Below are 14375 nucleotides of genomic sequence, written 5' to 3'. Positions count from 1 at the left end.
AAAACAGGTTTTTTTTCTACGAACAGAGATTGTACCTAAGCAGTAGGTAGTAAATACATACAAATACTGTGGAAATTCTTTGGGTAAGTACTTTATATGATACTTTCTTTTCTTTCTTCAGAAAGTGTATCTGTCATAACTAGGTATTTTTAAGTTACCTATTTCGTTTTTACTGAACTGTGACGCAGTGGGCAAAGTAATGTTAAAAGGCAAAGTTTTATGCTTTACCGGTAACACTTGTTATATCGTCGGGTGAGAATACGTTTGTGCCATACGCCACTTACATTGGTTTACAGGAGAGCGAAAAGAAGCAAAAAAAAAAAATTCTCGAAAAGTTATACATTTGGGAAATATTGAACTTATGATTAATGATAAACATTTAGGCACATATGTGTACTATTTCTAGAACTATACAAATATTGTGAATATAGTGGTAATCATGAAATAAAAGCATTTTTATTATTGCCATATCCGTTTTTGATGAGTAAATGTTAAACGTACAATGTATGATATAACACAATAGTTGTGGATATGTCACACTTTTGTGATAATTTTCCGTTAATAAAGTGTAAATATCCTATAGTAAAATGCGGATTTGACACAACATTTTTCAAAAATGTAATTTTTTTTTAAACCGATTAGTGTCAATTATAGCATATTTCTTGTTATTTTAGAAATCATTAAAAAACGATTTTGCTCAAAAATGGATATGGCACAAACGTATTCTCAGCCGGTGATATATCGTAATAAGTAGGTATTCATTAAAAAAATACTAAAACATAGAGTCCACATTCACATTAGCTACAATATAAGCCACTATTGACCAGCCCTAATAATCAACAATATTTCTGAATTGTACAAATTGAAGCGCTGGTGGCCTAGCGGTAAGAGCATGCGACTTGCAATCCGGAGGTCGCGGGTTCGAACCCCGGCTCGTACCAATGAGTTTTTCGGAACTTATGTACGAAATATCATTTGATATTTACCAGTCGCTTTTCGGTGAAGGAAAACTTCGTGAGGAAACCGGACTAATCCCAATACGGGCCTAGTTTACCCTCTGGGTTGGATGGTCAGATGGCAGTCGCTTTCGTAAAAACTAGTGCCGACGCCAATTACTGGGATTAGTTGTCAAGCGGACCCCAGGCTCCCATGAGCCGTGGCAAAATGCCGGGACAACGCGAGGAAGATGATTTCTGAATTATACAACATCACTATTCAAAAAGAGCGTATTTCCAACGGATAGTATATACAAAATACGCTTTTTATTCATTACAAGTCGCAAGGCAAATGCGAACACCCGGCCGGTGGTCTGAGTTCTTTGCATATCTATTTCCATATGAAAATCCGTGTGATGTGATGACATTACAAGGGCAATGGCGGCAAAACCAATAGACATAACAATCTTGTTATTTTAGTTATATTATGTTAAGGGAACACAAACGTGTAAGGTTTTTTTATTAAACTATTGTACAATTATAAAATATTAAAACTTAATTTCTATTCAATTCCATTTTTTTACGAAATTATTTAAACGATAAAATTAGGCTATTTTTATTAATACATTGGTCACTGCTCCTCTTGAATCTCCCATTTTGAGTTGTTTTCTCATGTTGACTGGTAAAATTGACTTTTAACTCTTTTTAAGTGATTGTTTTGAATGACAAATAGTATTTCACTTGCTCGGGTATCAATATTAGCACTATTATACAACAACTTTGCCCCTTTTTAAAACATATACCGTAAAATGGGGTGAGTAGGGTCAAAAATGAAATTCAAACCTCGATAACATTTTATTTTTACATATGAAAACTGAATGGTGTATATGTCGGATTGTCGGCGGCCGATCGTAAGATCAGGCATATTGTGAAATTCCTAGGCATATCGTGAAACGTGAAAATCATTGCTACGCGGGGCTCCTATTTCTGGGCAGTTTGCCCTTCGGGCATCTAAAGTAACCTAACGAACGTATCCCAGGAATGATCTTACGATCGGCCGCCGACATATATAATAAGTGTTCCGGACGTTTGTATTTTAGTTTTTATTTTATTTTGGGTAGTTCCATTTCATAACTTTGACGATAAAGAGGAAAACCCACCTCACCCCGTAGTGCCTCGTATTTGGGGTGAGAGGGGTTTTCATACAAAGGTGATTTTGGAAGATTGTTGGATCGATTTTTTTTTATTATGCGTATTACTATAGCTCCATTTTAAATTGGAATACATAATTTTTGTAGCAGTAGCCTTAAAATCCCTTCTCACCCCCCTCTCAAACCTTCTCTCCCCATTCATAACCCACCTCTCCCCGCGAAACCTACTCACCCCGTTTTACGGTAAGTATAACTAGTTCCTATTGTGTTCCCTTAACCTTTTAAAAGGAACACTTATGCTCAGTGTGTCACAGGATTTAAGGGAAGACAATTTCGCAAAGTAGCCCATGTATGCGTTGTAATGTAACCATACATTATCATATATGTATGCATAATACTCCCATAGATACCTATGGTTTCCTTTTAAATATATGGCTAAGTACGTATTAATAGCTACTATTCATTCACCGTGCGAATTTACCTATATTATAGTTATGCGTTTGTGTCTGTTCATGGGACCATATTAGTTCGTAAACGGGTGAACCAATTTGGATGCGGTTTTTTATTTAAAAGCAGGTTTTTTAGCGGTGGTACTTAGACATTTTTTATTCAAATCTATTCCTGCATTTGTGTGTTCGGAGGTTTTTTAAGGTACTAGATTATAGTTCATAACTATCTGACTTTATGGGTTAATATATATTGGAAGAGAGATTGATACTTTCATAATATACATAAGCAATAGAAAGCAAGCATTAACAAGCACAATAAATTCGAACGACACGTTCATCGTTTCATTTATTTAAAATGTGTTTAACGAACAATTATTAAATAATTACAGTTATTACAATAACTGTCATTGAAGGTGAAATTTCCTAGGATGTGTCTTGTATTCTTCTTATTTATTTTTAAATAAAAAACATAAAAATTCCGATTTTATTGTTTTCCTCTTGAAAGAAGACGTTAACAATCATAACGGTAGATTTGACAATTTTTCTTACGGAAAAAACGTCTTGATACTGCTTTGTTAGAAAGAAGGAAAAACATGAAGTGAAAATCTTAATAGTTTCCGTCCCGTTCTGTTATTATTAGTTGATAGCACAGCACTTACCTACAGTTTGTGATTCATGTCCATATATGCACATTTGTCTAATATTGCAGTGTTGTCTTTGTTCTAATGATTCATCGTATAAATATAAATATAATTTCAGGCTATATACGTCCCACTGCAGGGCACAGGCCTCCTCTCATGCGCGAGAGGGCTTGGGCTATAGTCCCCACGCTAGCCTAGTAAATTTCTATGCTCCCTAATAATAATATTATGTTACAGATTGTGATTGTAATGAATGAGTGAACTATGTTTTTCCCGCCAATCCCATTAGCAAACAATGCTCCAAATTCAACCTTCATTCGCAACTGATACAATATACCGGACATCGTTCCGGTCAGGGGGCTACCACGAATCGTTATATTTCGTCTATTTGCCTCTGTCACTCTTGCAAATTCCGTAGGGACGGATATTTTCGCCTTCGCGGTTATAGCCCAGTGTCGATTTCCATAGTGTATATGACGTGCGAAGTGTATTGCCATAAGGCACTTACGTGAGTCCTCGGGGGAGTGGAAAGTCATTCACTCCGAAGCTTACGCGAATGGAAAGAAAATTTAAGAAAACTTTGTGGAATAAAATTATTTTCTCCAAAAGTAAATGAGTTGCTTTCTCATGATGATGTTTAATGATAAATGTATTAATATATAATATATTGTAGTAATTATATAATAGCGTTTGTTTGGATTTGATTTTTAATGTTTTACAGTTAATATCTTCCTCGCATTGGTGTGGTGAACATTTTTGTGGTTCATTCGGCAAAGGTAATTTATTTAACCCTCGTGCCTTGAAACTCGCTACGCTCGTAGTTCACTTTCGGGATCTTTCGGTTGCTCGGGTATCAATATTAGCACGAGGGGTTAAACAATAACTTTGTCCCCTTGTAAAACAAATAAGTCTTATATACCGAAAATATTTAATAAGTTACAAGATTTTATCAAAATAATTTTAACATGTTTCTTAAACAACAACAACTAAGTGTAATAAAAACCGTATGTAAATATTTTTAAAGTTTAGTTTTGCTTGAGCTTTGTAGATCTGAGTCAACAAACTTTTGGGTCCCAGAGGCAATTTCAAATTGTTTGTAATTGGCGAAACAAAAGTCACTGTCATTACATCAATTTAATAGGGCGTGGGTTTTAGAGAATGATTTTTAAATACATTTTGTTTTTAAAGTTAAAAATAGCAGTGGCTCCTTTCCCAGGTTTCTTTTTTCATGTGTGTGGTGGTCAAAAAACGTGGGTATAACTTTTGTCATGCTGTATAGAGGAGAAAAAATTGTTCTCGAAAAAAAACATAAACATGACCAAAAATCCGGCCAGGATTCCTATCATACACAGACTTAGAGGATGAATAATAATAACTGTTATTTTTCGTAGGTATGTCTAAATTAGCAGTGACCATAACTTTACATTAATAAAAACAGCTAATTAAGGCCACACCTCAATCGATTGTTATAGTGGAATTTATTAAAAAAACTAAATGTTAAAGTTATTAAGTTATCATCGTGAGGAAACCGGACTAATCCCAATACGGGCCTAGTTTACCCTCTGGGTTGGAAGGTCAGATGGCAGTCGCTTTCGTAAAAACTAGTGCCCACGCCAATTACTGGGATTAGTTACCAAGCGGACCCCAGGCTCCCGTGAGCCGTGGCAAAATGCCGGGACAACGCGAGGAAGATGATGATTTTATTTAACAAATGCACTAGAAAATATTCCAGTTTGACTAGAGATGAAAACAAAAAAATATGAAAATGATGTTAAGTGTTTCACTTCAACCATTCAGGATACCTATAAATAAGATTTTTTTGTATCATACAAAGGTATAGTGAAGACCCTAAGATAGACTAATGTGCACCTGAAAGTGTTATAAGGTACCTACGTACTTTTTCTAAATCTCCAGGCCACTTGGAAGGCGGCACGCGCCTCGATTTTATAGGGGACCATTACCCATAGAAAAGATGACGAAATTACCTACGTTTAGTAATATATGTCTGTCTATTTATCGTATTTTTGACAAATAGATAATAAAGAATGTCTGAGATGATAAAGAATGATTTAAAGAAGTATGGTTGCTTATTTATGTTGCTGTTTTTTTTTGTCTCGTTTTTATTACTTGTGTAATATGTCGGCGGCCGATCGTAAGATCAGGCAGATCGTGGAATTCCTAGGCATATCGTGAAACGTGAAAATCTTTGACCCGTTCCCTGAGTCGACGGAGCCCCGCTACGCGGGGCTTCTATTTCTGGGCAGTTTGCCCTTCGGGGATCTAAAGCAAACTAACGAACCTATCCTACCTATATATTGGTTTAATGTCACTATCGTCAAAACATTACACAGGAACATTACGATCTGCCTGATCTTACGATCGGCCGCCGACATGCATACAAAACCATAACCTGATTCATAGAACGCAAAAAAACTTTTAAGCTTTTATACCACTTATACAGTGTGGAAAGACTGTATAACAGACTGTTTGTTATGTTAGCACAATGAAACAAACAGCAAAACCGTTTTCCCTAAAATGTACTCTGTATTTTCTTTAGCGTCTTGCGTTATATTTATATTAGGTATTAGGTACGTACACTTTGCTGTCTGAATGCAAAAATGCATAGTGGTATGTAACGATGCAATTTCCACAAATTCTACTTATCTACTGCTTTTACATGTGCAATACTACAAAATACCAAACGAGGTAAAAGAAAACCAAAAGCGGTACCTATGTACGACTGTAGTACGATTAGATTTTGTTGTTTATTTTATAGGTACACGAATGGTGCCACTAGTTCAAATGTCTACGTTAAGTAATTTTATTATTAAACTGAGACGTTTTGATTTTTATTATTATTTTATATAACGTTTAAATATATCGGGTGGCCTATCTAACAGGAGCAAAAAATTAAACTGTAGGCTGTACCTACTCATCAAACTGACCAACATTTGTTCAGCGAATTTTAAAAATAACATGTGTTTTGATTTTTAATAAACATTAAAGATAATTCTAAGACGCAATGTATTGCGAATTTTGTTTTGTTTAAAGCGTGCATGACAAGCAAGGTCGATTGCAGTTATGTTAGCGTACATTAAAAATAATAAATAATTTATATGAAAAATAGGAAGTCCAATGACTTCCGAATTATAAAAGTTGTTACTTGTTAAACAAAAGCTTTATCGTTTAAGCAGTACAATGTTAAAATTATTTCCTCGTGTTCATTGCCACCTTCCATGACAACCTTCCGCCTTCAAAATTTCTCGTTGACTCAGTCTTAACGCAATTCTAAATACATATTTCACTACGACTACTTGAGTAAACTTGGCGATTGAAGCGAGAGGTGCCAAAAGCATAATAGTCTTATGAAAGTTTACAAAAAAGTATAATTGGATAGAACCTTTTCTGACACCTGTAACTTTTGTAAAGGGCCGTCCTTAAAATCTATTTTGGGGCTTACTTTCCCTTTCTGTTTAGCACCTTGTCGCTATATAACGTTTGGGCTGCAAAATTAATTCATACAATAAATTACAATGGCGAGGTGCTGAGTGGAAAAGTTTTGTGGGAGTTATGATATTAAAATTATTGTCAGCTGACTAGTATTTAAACACTCTTTATTGCACACAAGACAATTAAACAGAGAATACAGCTACTGAAGTATAGGTAAACAACTGGCGTCCTAAAAAAATATCTTGCAAAAATCTTTTCACCACACCAGCTCGGAAAGGCTTACTTTGAAATGAAATGAAATGAAATTAAATTAAATTAAATTAAATGAAATGAAAGAAAATGCTTTATTGCCACAAAAGAGTACAAAATATAAACATCTAACTTAAAGTAACTATTCTAATAATATTTAGTATAAGTTATAATTATTTCTAAATGATGTGGCAAACGGTTTTGGCATCAGCATCATGCTGAAAATGCCCACCCACATGGGTGACACTTCAGCGCCGTTTTTCAGCCAGAACCAGATTCCCTTCGCACCTCCACAAATCAATTAACTTAAACAGCGTTTTTACACTTCAAATAAATTTTAAGTTGTTTTCTTATGTTTGCTGGTAGAATTAACTTTTAAATTATGATTTTGGATGATAAATATTTAATACAATTCATTTGAATTTGATTTGGTTTGATTTTGTTTGATAATTTGCATTTAATATTTGCTTCGGGTTGGTGTGGTGATAAATTTTGTGTTTCACTCGGGGGCAAATTTTGCTTAACCCTCGTGCTTTGAAACCCTCGCAACGCTCAAGATTCCATTTTTCGAACCACTTGCTACGCTCGTGGTTTAATTTTGGAATCTTTCGCTTGCTCGGGTATCAATATTAACACGAGCGGTTAAACAACAACTTTGCCCCCTTGTAAAACAAATAAAGAACTATTAAGGTAGCGGTACCTTCAGCATATTATATTTCTACTAATATTTCAGACATATTTACCTACCTAAAATTAACAAAAAAATTTACGTATAAGTTAGGTACTAGTTGCCGATTCATACTTTACAATTATAATACCCACATTCTTAATAAAAAAATAATTTGCTTTGCGTAGTCCTAGAATATATTTTATGCTATTCGTGCACTCTGTAAATAATGTATATAATGTTTGTTTGTATTTCTCTATGTAAGTGAATGTAATATTCTTTTGGAGAAATAAATTCTTAAACCATAAACCATACTAAGAATTCGCTGTTAATGTCCCTAAATATCAAATTCAGCCAAACCAATCTTAAACATTGATCTGAAAACACGATTTCACAGGTTAAACCAGAAGTGATTCCTTAATGGGATTAGTCCAAAAGTTAGGTTTGAGTTTTATCTCCTAATTTACCAAACTAGGTCGCCACGCTCGGGTTGTATTTCCAATTTGCTATCAGTTTCATCATTATTAAAAGGATAGAAACTGTACACATGTACTTAACATTGTAAGTTGTAAGAAGTTTGAGTACTTACCTCCTCTTTTAATAACAAAACTCACAAAACTGTCGTGAGACACAGACACATAAATATAATATAATAAAACATCAAATTTTATAAACATGTTCAATCTATAATTAAGTATAGTTAGTTACCAATGTTTTTTTGTAAGTTGTTTAAAACAATAGTTACTTACCTGAAATAAATGTTTGCATAACAGTAGGTACTTATCTATTTTTTTTTTACTTTTTACGTCTGTGTTACAAGTGTTACAATTACAACTAACCAACAGGTCGGTTGTCGGTGTGTAACAACCAGAGATGGGCATTAATCGATTAATTTTTTAGTTAACTAATCAATCGATTAAAAATATCAATCGTCATTTTTTAATCGCGATTAATTTAGTTGCGATTAAATTAGTTGTGAGAATGTACAACTAACAACTAAATTAGTTTTAGTTTCAATCGACTAAATTTCACGGTTAAATCTATATTAAAACTATATCATCGCTCGTTTTTGCATTTTTTATTTAACTTGAAATATGTAACTAAAAGTTGGTATGTATGTAGGTACTCGTATGTTGTACCTGTGTTGGTTTGGGTAGAATCTTGCAGCTTTTTTCGAAGCAGATACCTTCAACCGATTGAGCTAAAATTATGTATACACGTTTAATTTGAAATGTTTGAATGACAATGTAATATTATGGGCAATAATATAACGATATATGTGTAGTATATATATATATATCGTTATATTATGGATACAGGTAACGATAAATAGCGAAAAACTGCAATGTTTACAAGTTGCAAACAATAATGTAGATTGGTGCATTATTAATACTTAAGTTGTACACGATACTGAGTAAATCTTAGACAAAGAAATTATCAATATTCTGCTGTCGCTGTCAATAAAAAACTCTTTTTAGTGTTACGCGGCGACAAAACAATGGGATAATCCTACTTACCTGGAAGTTGTTTATTGCATTTTGATGCAAGTGCCGACGCATTTTCTAAAAAAACACGTTCTATTTATTGCATGAGACATCTGCATGTTGTTTATTATCTATGCGGTCTAATTTGTTTTCAACGTGTGGTCATTAAAAATATTTCAACCTCTTTGTAAAGAACTCTCAGCGTTAACTATTGTACATTTTTCTTGCGTCATTCTACATTCAAATATATCAATCAACATACATATTTTATTTATTACGGCTATTGCCAATATATTGAAGCGGTAGCAAATTGATCGATCAGGCTACTCGATGTAAGACTCATACTTCATAAATTCATACTCATAGATGGTTTGAGGTCTCTAGGTCATATTAGATTATATATTGAACATGTTGTCATGAATCATTTTAGATTCTAGGTGCTTATTACTTATTACGGAAATATAATACCGAAATAATAAAAAATATAATACTGGATGGTTATTACTTCTTAAAACTGGTCATAAATTTTGCATGGCAAATCTTGATAAGGGGTTAAGAAAGAGGAGTTCAGGTAAAAAAATAGAAAGAGAACAATATATGAAAGAGCGAGACAGCTACTTTACTCATCCGTCTTATCAGTTGTTTACTAGTTAAGTTATAGTTGAAAATGCAATAATTTCTAATTAGTCACTGAACATTTTATCGTATATAGAACGTTGATTTGATATTTTTTTATTTTAATTATTATTTTTACGATTGACATTTATTAACAACAAAATACAAAGTTTTATTTATAAAATTGTGTTTTAAGTGTCAATGCACAAAGTACCCAATTTTTATTTACCCTTAGATAAGAGAAATTTTACACTCCATAAAAATGGTCAAAATATCGCAAGTAACACATGTGCTATTTCATTTTTATACATGCGTTAAGATGTCCTAATCTGCTGGCTGTCAACATAGCCATACCGAGGTTTTCCATTTAATTTGCTTCTAACATTAGTCGCGGAAAAAATAGTCTAACTAATTAGTCGATTACAAAAATTAGTTGTCCGTAATCAATCGGCAACTAATTTAGTTGCAACTAAATTAGTTGCACTCTATACAACTACGATTGATCAGTCGTCGTTTTCAATCGTCAGTAGCAATTAATTCTTTTAGTCTTAATCGTTAATCGTTAGTCGATTACATTTTGCCCATCTCTGGTAACAACTAATCGGTTTTAGGATATTGATCAAAATTTAATTATTTATTACTTAAGTTCAGCTACCTACTTTTTGAATTACTTAATGAGTTCAGTTATTTTTTTAATGCACACTGAACGAAGATATTGCCACAGATGTGAGCTTGTGAGCTCCTGGCCTATAAGTAGTTGGGTTGTTTTACAGTTACACTAGTAATTAATTTTCCTCTACTCGCATCGACATTGCGAAGTTAAGCCGTTAAATAACTGGACAAACAGTTAATCTGTGAGTTAATCTTTGTTTTAGTGTGTTCTGTGAAAGTTCCATTTTGGAGCAGTAAAAAGTTTTGGAATGTTTAATGTGTACTTATGTCCGTTAGCCATTTTAATTCAAGCTATCGTAGTGGGAGCTTAACCAAGTGATGACCACAACTTTGGGATCAAATCAAATTATTTTGTTAAATATTTTCATTTGTGTTTTTAAGTAGTCACACTACTATATAAAAATTGTAAACTGAAATAGACGCCGGTTCGAATCCGGCCTTCACCGCTGGAGGGCTTCGTCACTTTTTCTTTAGTATATGACATCTATTTCAGTTTACAAGTGATGACCGCTATAGAAAACTTCAAACGAAACTTAAATAATGGATGGCTATATTCACGAAACTTTTTGTTGCACAGGGGGCCGATTTTTGAATTTTGATCGCTCGATTATATACGTGTTCTCCCTTTAATAATATCTCTACTACTAGGCATTTAAATTCTATTAATAGAATTGAAAACGAGTGGTCAATACCACTAGATTCCCAATTTTTATTGTTCGTATTTCAAAAATAACTGATTTCCGAGTGACGAAGTCGAGCTCACGAAATTCAAAAATCGCTCCCCAGATTTGTCATTTCAATACATTTTTACTTTTGATTGTCGTCCTGGCTACCACTCCTGATCAATTAAGGCAAGAACTTTCAAACCGGAAGATAAGGGGTCGAATCCCGGAGGCTATACCATAGGGAAATATAGTAAATAGAGTGCTCACTCCATACATCAGTGTTGGTACCAAAAAGACTATTATAGCTGGTTAAGCAGATCTTGTCAGTAGAAAAAGGCGGCAAATTTGAAAAATGTAGGCGCGAAGGGATATCGTCCCATAGAAAATTTGAATTTCGCGCCTTTTTCTACTGACAAGATCTGCTTGACCATCTATATTTTCGTAGTCGACATCTAGCATCGAATAGCGGAATTGCCGCTACTTGATACTAGATGTTTAGTGAGTCGCGAATGTCGCGCCTCACTACACTACGATAATAATAGTCTTTTTGGTACCAAAACTGATGTATGGAGTGAGCACTCTATGTATTTTTTTCTCTATGGCTATACCAATGAATTTATCGGAACTTGCCTATTATATTTGAGGGCAGATGTTGAAAATGCGTCGGTTAGGCTGAGACTTTTAAGAGGCAAGATTTAAGTTGGGGTCCGCGATCGCGATATTGGTAATACATTTCGTTTGTCTATAAATTAATAACAAACTTGTCTATAAATTACCCGATTAGAATTACCGGATGGAAAATTTTACTTGGGTAGGTACACACCAAGTCGTTTATATCCCTTTTTAGGGTTCCGTACCCAAAGGGTAAAAACGGGACCCTATTACTAAGACTCCGCTGTCCGTCCGTCTGTCACCAGGCTGTATCTCACGAACCCTGATAGCTAGACAGTTGAAATTTTCACAGATGATGTATTTCTGTTGCCGCTATAACAACAAATACTAAAAACAGAATAAAATAAAGATTTAAGTGGGGCTTCCATACAACAAACATGATTTTTGACCGAAGTTAAGCAACGTCGGGCGGGGTCAGTACTTGCATGGGTGACCGTTTTTTTGCTTGTTTTGCTTTATTTTTTGTTGATGGTGCGGAACCCTCCGTGCGCGAGTCCGACTCGCACTTGGCCGGTTTTTTTATTTTGTCACATGGTTAGAAGTGCGGTACCTATCTAAAGATACTAAGCAAAACACCAAAACAAAAAAAGTAAATAAGTAGATATTATGATACCAAGATGGTCATAACAATGTTTTACGTGGTAAGTAATTGTAATGTTTTAATAGTAAAAGTTATTTACGAGACGTAATTATGGCGATTCTTACCGTTTACGAGTAATATTACAGCAAATAAGAATCTCATAATGATTTAGATACGGGGACTGTTGTAGTCAAATTTTTCTCTTGTGTCTTAAGAAAACTGAAAAAGGAGACTGTTCGTTGGATATTTCTGTACAAAGTTAGGTACACTTTGTACGTATATCATAGTTCTCAGGGACTTAAAGTGAAAATCTGTATAAAACCGAAGCGACACAATAAGTGCCTTAGCCTGTCTTTACAAAACTGTTACAAAAATTTACGGAATTCTCATTTTTGCAATAACTTCGTGTTTTTGAATATGCTTAAACAAAAATTATAGAATATGTTTCATGCATGTGAGCTACATGCTTTAAGGAATATAAGTAAGTAAATAGCATTTAAAAAATTCTTAGACCACACTTAACCAAACTCATTTCACCAGTTGTTGCTATGTCATAAATAGTTTTCGAATATAATTCATTGACAAAACCTAGCTAAATCTAAAACCTAAGCGTTCCACACTGATAATTCCATTTCGAAACAGGTATTCGTAAAACTCTTAAAGAAATCAATTGTTTTAAAAGTTTCCAGCTTTGACAATAAATAAATCTTATCTTATCTTATCTTATCCAAATGAAAAGCCAATTTTCGCATTTTAATTGTAGCAAATTACTAATAATAAAGATAAAGACTTCTTGATAACTTTGATTATTAGATAATTGTCAAACAAAAGTACGGCGGCTGCTATTTTTGTTTGATTTCTTGAATAATATTTTATTTAAGTACGAGTAGGTATATAGTTATAAACAGAATGTACCGAAATCTGGACAAACTTTAAACGTACATGATGATGATAAGGGAAGCTCTGACTAAAGACTATAATTATATTATTTAATATAGCAATATGTATACCTACAGTGTTTTACAACCAGTACCTAAGTCGTTTTGAGAAACTTTTATTATAATATTATCAGCACTGAAAACGCGACAACAATGAATATTATAGTTGAGTTGGGGTCCCATAGTGAAAAAAGTATGCGATTTCACTTTGGTATACGGAGTCTTAATTCAAGCATTGCAGTCGCCGTGTAGTTTTTTTTTAAGTACCTAGTCCATGTTTTATGTTGAACAATTAAATTCTAAAACAAATAAGATAATACATTATTTTATAAGTAAATGACAGTTGTTTTAATTTTTTAATAATATTTTGTAAAAGACGTAAGAAAAAAAACAAAAAAAAATATCGTTAACGCATTTTTGGTACAGCCTAAAAATAGAAATCAAACCACGAATTTATATCCTTGAACTGTTTTTATCCGTTATGTATATGTTGAAATAATTATTAAACATACGAAACAACCCATGTGGCCGCGATACAAACTCTGAAAATAGTGTCGCGGTTTTTCCCTTGCCTACTTAAATCGCACTTTGTGGCGGGTTGCGAGAAAGTTTCAGCACTTGATAGTTGTTTCAGCAGTTTGTAAAAGTTATTTTATACGTATAATATAAAAAATTACATTTGTTTTTTAATAAAGAACCTTGTAATTTTTATTTTTATTTTATAAATATTTTATATGGTTTTTAACTATCGTTTCATTCACGTTTCATAGAATATAAAAGAGTTATTTTTTTTTGTTAAATCGCCACTAAAATCGCAAACACAAAAATGACTCGCTGAAAAACAATTCCCAGTTTAAAATAGAAACACAAAATATACTTACTGAAAGTCCGATTCGTTATGTTCACGTGTGTAAGTGCAGTGTCCTTAGCACATGTTACTAGGCCTTGCAATTGTCGAATGCGCTAAGGCGGGCGGACGGCGCGCTTTTAAGCGCCCCATAGAGTTGGGGCGGCGCAGAGCGGCCGCGTGGGTGTTGTGACGTTGCCTACTTGTTTTTAGGGCAGGTTTGACTTGTTTTGAAGATTTCGTGACATGGCGATCGTGTGATAACTTTTTCTAAGTGGCTGCGATTGACGTGTTGACAACAGGTGCGTGTTCAAAATGAATACAATTAAAGATGATGTTGATGAATACTCAAATAATTAA

The 14375-nt window shown here is 33.8% G+C and overlaps 1 protein-coding gene across 1 annotated transcript in view; it reads right to left on the bottom strand.

Annotated features, from left to right (window-relative positions):
* LOC134662098 (neuropeptide CCHamide-2) overlaps positions 1 to 14163 on the bottom strand; it is a 38511-nt gene extending 24348 nt beyond the window's left edge. Inside the window, exon 1 of the mRNA XM_063518371.1 lies at positions 14050 to 14163. The gene's annotated coding sequence lies outside the window, so the exon portion shown is untranslated. The remainder of the gene's footprint in view (positions 1 to 14049) is intronic.
* Between the last annotated feature and the right edge of the window lie 212 nt (positions 14164 to 14375).

This window comes from Cydia amplana, chromosome 2, assembly GCF_948474715.1.
Source record: "Cydia amplana chromosome 2, ilCydAmpl1.1, whole genome shotgun sequence".
NCBI classification, from domain to species: domain Eukaryota; kingdom Metazoa; phylum Arthropoda; class Insecta; order Lepidoptera; family Tortricidae; genus Cydia; species Cydia amplana.
Note: the sequence above shows the minus strand (reverse complement) of the source record. Positions and strands in the feature narration are given on the sequence as shown.